The following is a 15618-nucleotide window of genomic DNA, read 5'->3' as shown; positions in this document are numbered from 1 at the left end:
TTCTTTTCTTTTCTTTTCTTTTCTTTTCTTTTCTTTTCTTTTCTTTTTTTTTTCTTTGATACTATGATCCCAAGATAATTAAGTCTCATCACACTTGCTTGGACATCAGTGATTTAGCGGTATCATGCTATAATTCCTTTTGGTAAGATTTGCCTATACATGACTCACAGGGCATAAACATCTTCAATCCTGGAATATTAGAGCCAAAAGAGACCTTATGAATCATTTAATTCAATTTGTTCATTTTAGGACAGTGAACTTACAATTCAAACAATTTCAGTACTTTTTTTTTTTTTTGCTTTTTTTAAAACTTAAATATTGTAAGAATCAGTTGGTACTATAGCTAGCTCTAAAACTCAGGTGCCTCAATTCCCAAACAAGTGGTTACCCACTGTCAAAGGGTTTCTCATATTCCTGAATTTATTGTTTATTTATGTCAAAAACCTGGCTTTGCATTTTGTTATGTAACTAGTTAGGGGTGATAGCATTATGTTGAAGTCACTCCATTAAAGGTTTTGAACATTAGCGAAAGAAGCACTTAAGTGATTGGTGGATTGAAAAGATTCAAGTTGGTGTGTGTCTTCAGAAAGCTAACTATCAATATCCAGGCCTTTACTAAGTACCAGACATGGTGATAAGTGCTTGACATATGAGAGCCTAAATAGTAGCCAACAGTAGTGATACGAAGGTGAAGAAGGGGCATGTGCTCAGTGATCACTGTGCCAGACATTATATATCTGCCAGACAATACTTTATAAGGTCAACTAAAATATAACCAAAGCTACTCATCAATTAAAATATCAAAAGCTACCATATTTTGAAGTGAATACTGTATGTTAATCACTTTATAAATAAGTTCCTTTGATTTCCATAAAAACACCTCTGCTTCTTTGCCCCAGAAAGCAATTGTACATAAGAGAAATAAGGCTCAGACATTTTGACTGTGGTCTACCAACCAAGCTCGGTTCCTCAGCAATATGCTCACATGTGCATATACTCTCAACATTCATTTATCTTCATGATTGTCAAACTCATTAGCTTATTTTCTTCACGATGTTTCAGCACATGATATTCCCTCTGCTTAGAATATTGTTCCGGACATCCTTTTCATTGTTCTGCCATCTATTTGTCTCACTAGACTAAGAACACCATAGATTTGGAAAGATCTTTCACATTTGTATCAGAATTTAGCATAGTATTGAACATAGATGAAGTACTCTCAATGACTTTTTTTTTTTAACACAAATAACATTCTTTCACCTCTAGAGCTGATGAATACTCTAGTGAACAATTAATAACATCTATCTGGATGTTTCTAATTATATTCAGCTGTGTTCAGTCATTTAGAAAGAATTGTTTCACAAAAAATTAACACTGATGTTGTTAAACGGTCCCATCTGTATTCTGGACCTTGTGTATTAGTTACCTCTGACCATAGTTATAAAATAGAATTCTACTTTGTGATAGCTCTGTATCAGTCAGTGTTTTCCACAGAAACAGAACCAATGGGACACATACATATCCATAATAACAGATATACTTTCAGGAATTGGCTTATGTGATTGTATGGGTTGGCATTTGTGCCAGCTGGAAACTCAGGCAAGAGTTAACGTTGCAGTCTTGACTCAAAAATCCATACCGCAATCCAGTAGAGTAGAAACTCAGGATTTCTATGTGAAGTTTTGAGGCAAGATTCTGTCTTCTCTGGAAAACTCAACTTTGCTCTTAAGGCTTTCAACTGATTGGATGAAACACACATTATGGAGTGTAATCTCCTTTATTCAAAGTCTACTGATTGTAGATGTTAATCACATCTACAAAACAACTTCACAGAAATATCTAGGCTAGTATTTGATCAATAACAAGACAATATAGCCTGGTCAGGTTGACACATAAAATTTAACTATCCCAAGCACCACAAATATTGGCTAAAATTAGTACTTTAACAACAGCGCAGACATGAAGCTTCCAGAATATCTCTCTATGCACTGTGTAAACCCTCGCTAAGTCTAAGTGGAGATGGTTGAAGATGGTTTGAGGTTTCATTAAAACCTCTGCCCACTCGCGCCCCACCAGCACTGATGACTGTGTGTGAATATGCCACAATTTGAGCTATAAGAAATCTGGTAAATCTTGGCCACCAGTCTCTGTCTACAATCAGCTCTAGAGGGTCCTTGAAATCAGCACTATCTTCAGAGCATTAGTATTTGCGTAAGGGTATGACCTGGGATAGAGAGATACTGGATACTTTTTCTATATCAAAATAACTGAAGAAGACATGTGATTGCTAAAATTGATGGTTGAAATGAGAAAGAAGGAAACTCCGAAACCTGTTGAGAAATCTACATTCAGGAAATTTTTGCCTGGAATTGCCCTGTGAAATTGATATAGTTTCCAAAGTATTCTTGATCTTTGGAAAAGTGGTTGTCATTGTTGAGTTATGCCCAAGACCTAAGGCTCTGGTGTATTTCTAATTCAGTTTTCAATTTCAAACACAATGCTTAGGGCATAAGCATAGCACTTAAGCAGTGATTTCTTGTGAACAAATCCTGAATTTGCCACTTTGAGGACAGTCATGATGATGCATTATCTGCTGTTATGAAATGCGATATGATTTATGAGAAAAGTCATTCTTTATATGCAGAAAACTCAGGGTGGATGGGCTCTATACTGGCCACCCTCTGCATCCCTACCTTAAAAACAAGCCTAAGTAATATGTCAGAGAGTAATCGCTCAACCTGCTGAGCCCATTTCCCACAAGTCTTGTACTATCAGAACCTAAATGGATATGCTGTAATAGCTGAAATCTGTGCCAGCATGAGTTATAGACTTTTATGGAAGTAGTCACTAAATAAACATTTCCAGAAAAACCCTACATATATGTTGATATGCATAAGACTTAAATATTAGCGTAGGATCACAACAGAAGTTTATAATTAGCACAAGTGAAGTAGAGCTATAAAGGGAGTCGCAGAACTTCTTACCTTTCTTAACTGAGTTAAGAAAGTTTCTTTGACCTGACCTGAATTTAACTTTTACTTAGAAAGCATCTGATATCTCAATTCAAACGACTATTTTTTTTTTTTTACTAAGAAACCAATATTTTAAGACAAATGCAATAGTAACATGCGACCAGAAGTTTCTCTTCACTGCCATGAAGGAATGATGACTCAAAAGTCAGTAGCTGTTTGACATTCTCAGTGGCATCTCCACGCTGGCAGATTTGAACTTACTGAATGTCTGTTTTTAGTATGCTAGTAGGAGGAAACCTCTTTTTTTAGAGTGATCTGTTTTGTTTATTTTCAATATGGAATGAAAACAACATATGGGTTCTAGCAAAACAGTTGATGGACTTTTTTTTTCCCCCAAAATGATTTAAATGAACTATTTTTACTCCACAGGGTCAGTTCAGATTTCAGAAAAGAGATCATTTTCGGATCTCTGTCAAAAGCACAGGTTTTAAACTGGATGACACCTTCTGCCCCACTCATGATTTTTCCAGGAGGTAATAAAGAGCTTATTGGTAGTTTCATCAGAAGATCCAACTTGAAGAACCCTCTACTTTTTTTTCTTCTTGCAGTGATTGGGATATCAAGGTTAGCCCAGAATTTTGTATGAATAAAAAGAAAATCTTCTTGTAGGAGTGGTTATTTGGGCTGTTATTTTATCACTACCCTTGGAAGCTGTCAGTGGTGCCTTCAGTTACCCAGTCTTTTAATTTTTTTCTTCAAGAGTCAATTAGCAAGGAGAGTGGACCATTCTCCCCATTGAGCATAGATACTTTTTCTTGCTTTTTCTTAAAAGGCAGGGTAATGGAGACTTAGTGTGTATGTTTCCTTGAAATTCCCTTTATACACATTTTCCATGTTGTAGTGAAAATGAACTATACATATATGACACTGAGTCTCATTTATTTATTATTTCTTTGTTTGTTTGTTTCTGAAATTTCAGATTACCAATTTGAATTACACGTGTCGGGCTTGCTAGTATTGACCACTTGCCTCGGGGAATTATTGTTGAAAGACAATTTAAAACATTTGATTCTGAAGAGCATAGCCTCTTAGGATAGCAAACATTTTATACATCAACATATTTTTGAATTTTAGAGTACTATAGCAACACATCCAAGACCAAGCTTTCTTAAAATCATGCTGATGTTTGACTCATGAAATACTATTTGTTGTGTAAGATCTGTATGGAGAAAACAGATTGTTTCTTCTTCCACTTTTATTGTGTACTTGTTAATCTATTTCTAAAGGTATTATGCTAATTATAACGCTACTCTTCACATTCAGAATCCGAATTGCTCATTTTCAAGTTTTCCTTTTTTTCAAATTGTAATCTGTTAATTACTTGTTTAATGGAGTGTGTAATTACCTACTTTAAGTTAGGAAACTGTTTCCATTTCAAAGAGAGAAACCTATTTTCGAAATGAAAGAATATAAATGCAATCCTTTTTGATACAGAATATAACTCTTTACTTCCCTTAATGGTTCTAAGTGAGAAAATGAGATTGAAAAACAACTCATTATATTTTCTCTTTATGTCTTTGTGCATACCACATCAAACATAGGTGAAATTTATGACAAAGGTAACAGTTGTCATTTAGCTACACTTTGCAGAGTAATTTTACTCTCCACTCATGCCATGTAAATGACTAATCGCCAGAGTAGAAGGAAAACCAAGTTAGTAATGTGATACGCTTTTTTTTTTTCAACATGTATTTATTTTTGGGACAGAGAGAGACAGAGCATGAACGGGGGAGGGGCAGAGAGAGAGGGAGACACAGAATCTGAAACAGGCTCCAGGCTCTGAGCCATCAGCCCAGAGCCCGGCGCGGGGCTCGAACTCACGGACCAAGAGATCGTGACCTGGCTGAAGTCGGACGCTTAACCGACTGCGCCACCCAGGCGCCCCAGTAATGTGATACGCTTTTGAAAGCACTTTCTTTTTTTTTTTCAAATACTAAGTCAGAGGAACAAACTGAGTCATAAAATAGATTCAGTGAGGGAACAAGATATAAGAGAAGTAGAACAACTTAGGAAATACAACAACAATAAGTAATGTTAAGTTATGGGCTTATACATGACTTATATGGTTTGCACGAATGATTTATTTATTTATTTTTTTCTAAGCAACAACAAGTATAAGGAATAGCCAGAGTGCTCTTATCTCACCTCTGAAGGAGCTGAGCCTTATAGATTTTAAGTAAAATTGGCTATTGTCACTGAAGCAGCAGTAGTCTTCATACTATAAGTCGTTGCTTCCAAACAAATTGCTAGCTACTATCATGGAAATAACTGGATTTATATACTCTTACGAAATGAAAAAAGAATGGACTTTCATAATATGATGATAATGAACATTTATTTGCTTGACGGTCCATGTCGGGAGTTGGAAATTGATCAGAAGAGCTCATGATAACAAAATCTCCATATCATATGAGAAAAGAAGCAATAAACCAGGCCCCACCTTGCTGAAAACGTTTGTAATACAAAAATATGTAATACTGGCACCTACATGAATGCCTTAAGAAACTAGTGGCTAGATAGAGTTATATCAGCAAAAACAAAACAAAACAAAACACCACAGAAGTCAATTAAGGAACTTCAAATTTTCTGTTCCCATAATAGCAAGAAAAAGATTTTAAAAAGTAAGAAAAAAATGGCAAAAATCAACTTCTTCTGTCTGCTAGAAATTAGAAGGCTTCTAGGAAGATTGAGGAGGGGTTAATACGAGAAAAAAGGTGGGACTACTGCATGGCTCAGTCATTTGAATGTCCCACTTTTAATTTAAGCTCAGGTCATGATCTCATGGATTTGTGGGAGCTACACTGACAGTGCAGAGCCTGCTTGGGATTCTCTCTCTCACGCTCTGCCCCTCCCTGCTCATGCTCCTTCTCTTTGTCTCAAAATAAATAAACAAACATTAAAAAGAAAAAAAAAAAGGCTGAATCTCAATGTCAATATTTTTTTTTTTTTGGCATTTTTTTAATCTTGTTCTTACCATTTCTCTCTCCAGTAGCCCAAAACTAACATCCTACAAACATGGTGAAATCCAGAATTCTAGCAAATAGCAGAGGGAGAAGGAAAGGCTGATGCTCCTTCAAAGTTTCGTCCTCAATAAATGAATAATTTTTGTCTGATGATTCCCTGGAAGATTCTACTTGTAAACATGGCTGTATTTGACCTGAGCTGAAGCTCCCCCAGTGAGAAAAGGCTTCTCTTTGGAGGTGTGTGTTGCAAATATTTAGAGATCATTGTTTCTTTTCAGAGCTATCTGAAACAGTGAGGCCAAACAAGGAGTTAATCAAAATGCTTAAAATGAAAAGCCAGGGAATGAGATATTCATAGGGCCTTTTAAAAACACCAAAAGTATTCTGGGAATAGAATGATAGGTACACAGGGCTCTGCACAGCTCAGGAAAAACTTGAGAAGGCCCTGAACTCAACACTGGCTGACCTTGAGAATCTGAGAAATTAGGAAATAAAAGCTAAGATAGAGTTTTCAACCACCTGTTGGAGACATGTTCCAATATGTATAATCTTTCAGATAAGACTAGGAGACTTATTAAGGGAATATCTATCCATTTGTCCAATAAGTTCCCACTAAGTTAATCAGATATTTCAGTAGCTACACATGACAAAGAACACAAGCTTTAAAGATTTAGTTAAAAAATATGAAACAAACAAGCCAAAAATTCAAAACAAAACAAACAAGCAACAACAACAACAAAAACACAGCAACAACAACCAACCCTGAGAAGGGAGAGAAACCTTAGTTCTCACATTATCTTAGAGAGTTGTCACATTACATTATTAGAAATGTCCAATTTGAAACAAAAAATTATGAGGATGCAAAGAAATAAGAAAATTTGGCTCATACACAGAAACAGATTTATCAATAGAAAGTATCCTTGAGGAAGCCAACATGTTGGACTTACTAGACAAAGACATTAAATCAGCTTTTAAAGATATGTTCTGAGAACTGAAGGAAACCGTGTCTAAAAACATAAAGAAAAATATGAGGATGTCATCTCACCAAATAGAAGGTATCAATAATGATCTAGACATCTCACCAAATAGAAGGTATCAATAATGATCTAGACATGATACAAAAAAGAACAAAATATAAATTCTGGCCTTGAAAACACAACTAAAATATTCAATGGAGAGCATCAATAGCAGGTTTGAGGAATTGGAAAAAAAATTACAAATTTGAAATTCATTTGAGATTATCTAGTCTGAGGACACATAATGTATATTTTAAAAAAAGATAGAATTTTTTTCAAGTATTAATGTCTGGAAACTTACTAAATTTGATTAAACAAAAACAAAAACAAAATATTATTTGACACATCCAAGAAGCTCAACTAATATCAAGTAGGTGAAATTCAAAGAGATCTACATATAAATAATTTATAACCAAACCACTGAAGCAAACATAAAGAGATAATCTTGAAAGCAGCAAAAAAAAAGTGACTTATTATATATATGGAATTGTTAATAAGATTAATAGCTAATTTCTCATCAGAAACCATGAAATCCAGGAGGCAAGTGAGAAGACATATTCAAAGTGCTGAAAGAATGATAGTCAACTAAGAATTCTATATCCAGCAAAATGATACTTCAGAAATGAAGTAAAAATGAAGCATTCTATACTGAAAGACTTAGTAGTCACTGGCAAACCAGCCATAAAGAAATACTAAAGGGAATCCTTCAAACTGAAATAAAAGGATACTAGATAGTAACTCTAAGTCATATGAAGAAAGAAAGAACTCTAGCAAATGTAACTACATAGGTAAATGTAAAAGACAGTGTAAAAATATGTAAAAGACATATTTTAATAAATTTTCTTCTTCTATCTGAGACAACTGTTTAAAAGGCAACTTCATAATGCAATAACTATATAATGTGTTGATGGCATAAAATGAGCCAAGATGTAATTTGTACAAAAATAGCAGAACAAAGGAGAGGGAAGATAACTGAGATATAGAGGAGAAAATTTTTTATGCACTATTGAATTCAAGTTGGTATTAGTCTGGACTAGAGTTTTGTAAATTAAGTTAACTGTGAATTTTATTAAGAAATAACTAAAAATTATAGTAGAAGACATGACAGGGAAATAAAATGGTGTGCTAGAAAGTACCAATTTAACACAAAAGGCAAAATGCAGGAATACAAGAAAAAAAATATGATACAGACATACACACACACTCACACACACATAGCCAGGAACATATGGCAAAAAATAAGTCCTACATCATCAATAATTACGCTAAATGTAGATAGATTTAAAATTTCTATTAAAAGTCATGCTTGGCAGTATGGGTTAGAAAGAAAAAGTGACAAAACATGATAGAACTATATATTGTCTATAAGTGATACACTTTAGATTCAAAGACATAAATAGATTGAATGTCAGTGGATGAAAAAAAGATATTCCATGAAAACTGTAACCAAAAAAGAGCTCGGGTGGCTGTACTAATACAAGGAAAATAGACTTGGAGACAAAATTTGTTATTAGAGCGAACAAACATACTTTATATTAAAAAGGAGTTGATGCAAAAGTATATACACACCAGTATAAATGCACATGAACCAAATTATAGAGCTCAAAATATGTGAAATAGAAACTGTCAGAATTGAAGGGACAATTCACTAAAAATGAATTTACCTCAATACTCATCTTCCAATAATGGATAGATAGAAGATATATAAGGAAAGGGAAGATTCAGATAATACTATAAACCAATTAGACCTGATGTATATCTGTAGACCAAAAAGAATAGAATGCACATGAAACATTTTCCAGGATAGATTATTTGCTAGCCCATAGAACAAGTCTTAATGGAAAAAATCAATAAAGGAAATCTGGGAAATTTATAAATAAATAGAGATTAAACAACACACTCTTAAACAGCCAATGGATCAAAAATAAATCACAAGGAATATTAGAAAATAATTTTTGATGTATAAAAGTGAAGGCACAGCGTACGGAAACTCATGAGCTGTAGCAAAATCAATTCTCAGTGGAAAATTTACAGCTGCAAATGCCTACATTATAAAAAATACATGTACAGTTAAGCAATAACCTAACTTTCCACCTTAAACTAAAACCAGCAGACCAAAGGATCCTAAAGCAAGCAAGGAAGGAAGTCATAAACAGTAGAGTAGAAGTAAATGAAAGAGCATATAGAAAACAAATAGACAAAAATCAACATAAATTTGGTTCTCTGAAAAGATCAACACAATAGAATAATATTTAGCTAAATTAGCTATTAAAAGAGAGAGAGGGCTAAAATGAAAGAAGACACATTACCACTGTCCTTACAGGAATAAACAGACTTATAAGGGAAGTCTATGTCATCAAATTAGATAAACTAAAGGAAATGGACCAATTTCTACAAAGATGGAAATTACCATAGTTAATTCTATAAGAAATAGATAAATTGAAAAGACCTATAACAAATAAGGAAATTGACTCAGTACTTAGAAAAGTTTCCACAAAGAAAGGCACAGGACCAGATGGCTTCACTGTTAAATTCTACCAAACGTTTTGAGAAGAATTAACACCAATCTTTCACAAACTCTTCCACAAAATAGAAGAGTAGGCAACACTTGCCAATTCATTCTATGAGGCCAATTTTAACATAATACAAAAGTCAGATAAAGAATTTACAAAAATATAAGAGAGAGAGCAGTATCTCTTATGAATACATACAGAACTTTCTCAACATTCTCGATAACATACCAGCAAAACAAATACAGTAACATGTAAAAAATAGCATTGCAAGCCATGACCAAGTGAGATTTATTGCACTAATGCAAAGGTGGTTGCAAAATACAAAAAGCAATGTAATACATTATGTTAATACGATAAAAGACATATACTTGATCATGCCAATAGATGCATAAAAAGCATTTGACAACATCTTATATCTTTTAATGATAAAGACACTTAAATTCAGAAGAAATGGGAATGTCTTTACTCTAATAAAAGGCATATGCAAAAAAGAGTTAATTTTGAATAATTGACTGTTTCTTCTATAAGATCTAGAGCTAAAAGTCATCCAGATTGGAACAGAAGAATGAACGTTATTTCTGTTTGAAGATGCCATGATCTTGTATATAGAAAATTATAAGGGATACATTACAAAATAGAGCTAATAAATTAAGTCAACAAGGTTAAGGACACAAGGTCAACATAGAAAAAGCAATTTCATTTTTACACTAGCAATGAACAATTTAAAAATTAAATTAAGAAAACTTTTCAACTTATTGTCAAAAAGAATAAAATATTTAGGAATACATTTTTAAAAAATGTGTGCAACACTTGTGCACTGAAACTATTAAACATCATTTTAAGATACTAAAGAAGACCTAAATAAATGGAAATATTTTCCTTTTTATGGATTGGAAGATTTAATATTGTTTTTTTTTTTAATTTTTTAATGTTTTTATTTATCTTTGAGACAGAGAGAGACAGACCATGAGGAGGGGAGGGGCAGAGAGAGAGAGGAAGACACAGAATCCAAAGCAGGCTCCAGGCTCTGAGCTGTCAGTACAGTCTGACGCGGGGCTCGAACTCACAGAGTGGGAGCTCATGATCTGAGGTGAAGTTGGACACTTAACCAACTGAGCCGACCAGGTGCCCTGGAAGATTTAATATTGTTAAGATAGCAACATTCCCCTAATTCATCTACAGATTCAGTGCAATCTCTACCAAATATGTTTTTTCTAGAAGAAATTGAGTAGATGATTCTAAAATTCATATGGGAATTAAAGGAACTCAAAACAGTAAAAACAATCTTGAAAAAGAACAAACTTATAGTACTTACACTGTCCATTCTCAAAAAGTTATCACAAAGCTAGAGTAATCAAGACAATGTGGTACTGGTATAAGGTAAACATACAGATCAATAGAATTTATAAACAATTGATCTTATAGGCAATTGATTTTTGAAAAAAAATGTTAAGCTTATTCAAAGGCAGAAAGTGCAATCTCTTTAAACAATGGAGCCGGTACAAGGAGGTATCCATATGCAAAAGAATAAGTTTGCATCTCTACCTCACACTATGTATAAAAAAATATCTGAAAGTGGATCAAATATCTAAATATAAGAGCTACAAGTATAAAATTCTAGGGTGCCTGGGAGGCTCAGTAGGTAGAAAGTCTCTGACTCTTGATTTCACCTCAACTCATGCTCACAGGGTTGTGAGATCCAGCCCAATGTAAGGCTCCATGCTGAGCTTGGAGCCTGCTTGAGATTTTCTCTCTCTCTCTCTCCCTCTGCCCTTCTCTTCCACTCGTACTCTCTCTCTCTCTCTCTCTAAAACAATAAAAATTTAAAAAAGTATATGATTCTTAGAAGAAAAGGGAGTAAATCTTCATGACTTTAGATTTGTCAATGGATTCTTAGATATTATACCAAAAGTATGAGCAACAAAAGATAAATTCAAGGGTCACCTAGGTGGCTCAGTAGGTTAACAGGCTGACTCTTGATTTTGGATTCGGTCATGATCTCATGGCTTGTGAGACTGAGCCCCAGATTGGGCTCTGTGCTGACAGCTCAGAGCCTGCTTGGGCTCTTTCTCCCTCTCTCTCCGCCCCACTCATGCTTTTTCTCTCCCTCTCTCTCAAAAATAAAGAAACCTAACAAATTCTTTCAAAAAAGATAAATTCAATTTCATAAAAGTTAAAAACTTTTGTGCATCAAAGGACAGTCTCTAGAAAGTGAAAGATTATATAAGGTAAAATATATTTGTAAATTACATATCATAATCATAGATAAAGATTTAGAAATCAAAATTTATAAAAGAGCTTCTAAAACTCAACAAGAAAAAACAAACATCTCAGTTAAAAAATGAGCAATGAATGTGAATGGATATTTCTCCACAGAAAATACACAAATGACCACTTAGCATATGAAAACATGCCTTGCATCTTAGTCATTAGGGAAATGCAAATCAAAACTGTAATGATATGTCACTCCATACTCACCAGGATGGCTAAAATGAAAAGAATGGACAAGAGCAAATGTTGGCAAGGATTTAGAAATATTGGAGCCCTCATGCATCATCATTGGAGAAAATAAAAATGGCACAGCCCTTTTATAAAATATTTTGACAGCTCTTTGTAAATGTTAAACATAAAGTTACTGTATTTCCCAGCAATTCTACTCCTAGATATATATATTTGAAACAACCGGAAACAAATATTCACACATAACTTTGTGTATGAATATCTGTAATGTATTTATACTAGCTAAAAAGGAGAAACAAACCAAGTATGTTTTAGCTGGTGAATCCATAAACAAAACATGATACATCCATACAGTGGAATATTATTTGACTATAAGAAGGGATGAAAGATGGTTACATACTATAACTCGGATACACTTTGAAACCATTGTGCTAAATGAAAGAAGTCAGACACGAAAGGCCACAGTTTTTAAAATTCCGTATATATGAAATATTCAGAATAGGGAAATGCGTAGAAATGGAAAGTAGAATAGGGGTAGTGCAGGGTTAGGGGATGGAGGGAATAGGGAGTGACTGCAAATGGGTATGGGGTTTCTTTGTAGTAGTGAAAAGCTGTGTAATCAGATAGAGATCATGGTATATGAATTATGTCAATTAAGAACCTCCCAAACTAGTGGTTGGTGCCTATTTCAAGGTAAGTATCTTAGTCTTTACCCCATCTCTGTGAAATGAGGCAATAAACACACTGGAATTCATGCCATTTATCTATCGCTTCATGAGAAAATTAGAAGTTTTTCCACTTAAATCCCGCATGATGGGACATATATTTTTTTCCTCCAATGTATTGATTTGCTTTGCTGATTTGTTTGATCAGAATTTATTATTAGATTGATTTATATCCTGTGTATGCAGATATAAGTTTAATAAAATGAGAGAGATGGAAATGGCCCTGAAGTAAGTTTGTGTAAGACAAGCTATGTCTTCCAATTTTAATGCACTGAATTAAAATATATTAGAGGTTTAAAATTGTTCTGATTAATAATTGGTAGTCACAAAGTCTCTTAAATTTTTTTTTTATGTTTTTATTTATTTTTGAGACCGAGAGAGACAGAGCATGAGCAGGGGAGGGGCAGAGAGAGATGGAGACACAGAATCCCAAGCAGGCTCCAGGCTCTGAGCCGTCAGCACAGAGCCCAACGCGGGGCTTGAACCACAAACTGTTGAGATCATGACCTGAGCTGAAGTCGGATGCTTAACCCACTGAGCCACCCCGGTGCCCCATCACAGAGTCTCTTATAGGAAGAAAAGCTTTGTTTTTGTTCGTTTTAATGAATGTCTTTTGTTGTAGCTAATCATATCCCCTGCTTTACATACTCCATTTTTGTTGAATATTTATAATGAATGTTGTGTTCATTGAGAATCTCAATAACTTTCCACAGTGTGGTTTGATTTATGTCAGATTATGAGGCACAGACACATGCTGTATTAAATAAATTATGTTTTACCTTGATAATTTGTTCAGATACAATACTATTATCTGTCCTATTTATATATCCATTATTATGTACTTTCATAATGTGATCTCATCTTTTCAATTCCTTTTCTCTTTTACACTATTGACTTTTACTTTTTTCACCCTTATTGCTGTTTTCACGTAGAAATATGTGGCAATCATTCCCTGAAACTCCATAAATGTAATCTTTTAAAAATGTTATTTTTTTTTAAGGAATAAAGCAACTGTAATTATATTTCTCTAATGGAAGTTTAAATATCTGCCATGGCTAGAATATAAAAACATTTTTAATGTTTATTTATTTATTCTGAGAGAGAGAAGGAGAGTGCAAGTGGGGAAGGGGCAGAGAGAGACGGAGAGGGAGAGTCCCAAGCAGGCTCTGCACTGTCAGTACTGAGCCCGACATGGAGCTCTGTCTCACCAACCATGAGGTCATGACCTGGGACAAAATCAGGAGTCACTCAACCGACTGAGCCACCCAGGTGCCCCGAAAAAAAAGTTTGATCATATGAATTTATGTTTGACAAGTATCAACACCAAAATATCACTGGATATTGTCTGATGGTTGATTTGGTAGATAGCAAAGATGTTTAATATGCTGCAGTGATGTAGGAACTATTCTGATACTACCAAAAGGGTTTTTCTTCTAAAAGGAGTAAACTGTCCAGTAGGAAGAGGATGAAAGAATGAGGTGATCAGATTCTTAATTAGCAAATGTTTTACCCTGAGGCCCATCTATTGTAGGAGGGCCTTTAAGGAGGGGTGGTGTGCTGGTTGAAGTTTCATCAAAGTTCAGGAGCCTGGTGGAAACAAATACATTTAATTAAAATTTGGCTAACAAGCATTTTGTCTTGACTGATTAGCGGGAAGAAGCAGTTCAGCTAATTATTGATGCGAGAAATAATGGAAATTTGGAAATCTCTCTGGCCTTGTTATAGATGAGTCGGGAAGACATTAGTAAGTCTTACCCAAGTCATATGCAGAAGGGTGTTTCTTTACAGTAGGAAGGGTGCGGGAATTTCTTAATGATTGCTATTTTCCAGGGTCAGAGAGCTCAAGTACAATTCAACATTGTCAGTCTACCACAGGATAAAAATATGTGACACATAGAAACACCGATATAATGATTTTCTCCACGAACCCCTTAAGGTTGTGAGTATAGTGACTCCCGAGGACTTTGCTTTCTTTGGTGACAGAAATTGCAGTCCTCTTCCATTTGCCAGATCTAATGATTGTGGCCAAACTATGTCTGGGAATGAAGTTTCCCAGGCATTGCATGATCTAAATATATACATAACTTAACAGTATTCTCTACCAGGAGGGCATTTTATCAAGGTCTTCTTGATTATAGTTTTCCTTTATTTGAACTCTCCTGTTCAATTTGTATGTCAAGTTTATTCCAAAAGCAGAAGCTACTTGCTAAAAGCAATTGGAGTGATGTGGTTGACAATTTACTTCCGCCCAAATTTATAAATACAACACTGCTTTTATATGCACGTGTTTAGTTGTTGTAGGAAAAGACCCAAAGCTTTCAAAGATACTCAAAATATTTGATGATCTTCAACACATGCCAAGAATATGTCTTTGGCTTTGTACACATTATGCCAGTACGAGTATTTTGGCTTGTGGGATAATTATACTTTTTATTGAAAATTAGTCAGTTGACATTTCAGTATTGTATACATCAGTCTCATAAACCCAATTAACCTGAGGCTATTCCTGAAAATGTGACTATACTTTCAGTGTATCTACAAAAAACAAGTCAATAATCTTGAGAGACTCAGTACAAAGACTTCTTGCTAAAGTCACCAAAGCAATCATTTCCCTGGGGACTAAAAGTAACAGTATCTATAGACACCCTAAAACATCACACTTATTGGGGCACCTGGGTGGCTCAGTTGGTTAAGCATCGGACTCCAACTCAGGTCCTGACCTTGCAGTTCTGAGTTCGAGCTCTGTGTCCGGCTCTTTGCTGACAGCTCACAGCTTGGAGCCTGCTTCGGATTTTGAGTCTCCCCCTCTCTCTGCCCCCCCTCACTCATGTTCAGTCTCTGCCTCTCTCTCTCTAAAATAAATAAACATTAATTTTTTTTAAATCATCACCCTTATTGAACCCAAATAT

At 34.7% G+C, this 15618-nt stretch overlaps 1 long non-coding RNA gene across 1 annotated transcript in view; it reads left to right on the top strand.

Moving 5' to 3' along the window:
* Nucleotides 1-6213, top strand: part of LOC121033190 (uncharacterized) — a 10592-nt gene extending 4379 nt beyond the window's left edge. Inside the window, exons 3-4 of the long non-coding RNA XR_005791773.1 lie at nucleotides 3402-3596; nucleotides 6022-6213. This is a non-coding gene — a long non-coding RNA (uncharacterized LOC121033190). The remainder of the gene's footprint in view (nucleotides 1-3401; nucleotides 3597-6021) is intronic.
* The last annotated feature ends 9405 nt before the right edge of the window (nucleotides 6214-15618 follow it).

This window comes from Herpailurus yagouaroundi, unplaced genomic scaffold, assembly GCF_014898765.1.
Source record: "Herpailurus yagouaroundi ecotype Mexico unplaced genomic scaffold, PumYag 28, whole genome shotgun sequence".
Classification (NCBI taxonomy): domain Eukaryota; kingdom Metazoa; phylum Chordata; class Mammalia; order Carnivora; family Felidae; genus Herpailurus; species Herpailurus yagouaroundi.
The sequence above is the reverse complement of the archived record's forward strand: the minus strand, read 5'-3'. Positions and strand labels throughout refer to the sequence as shown.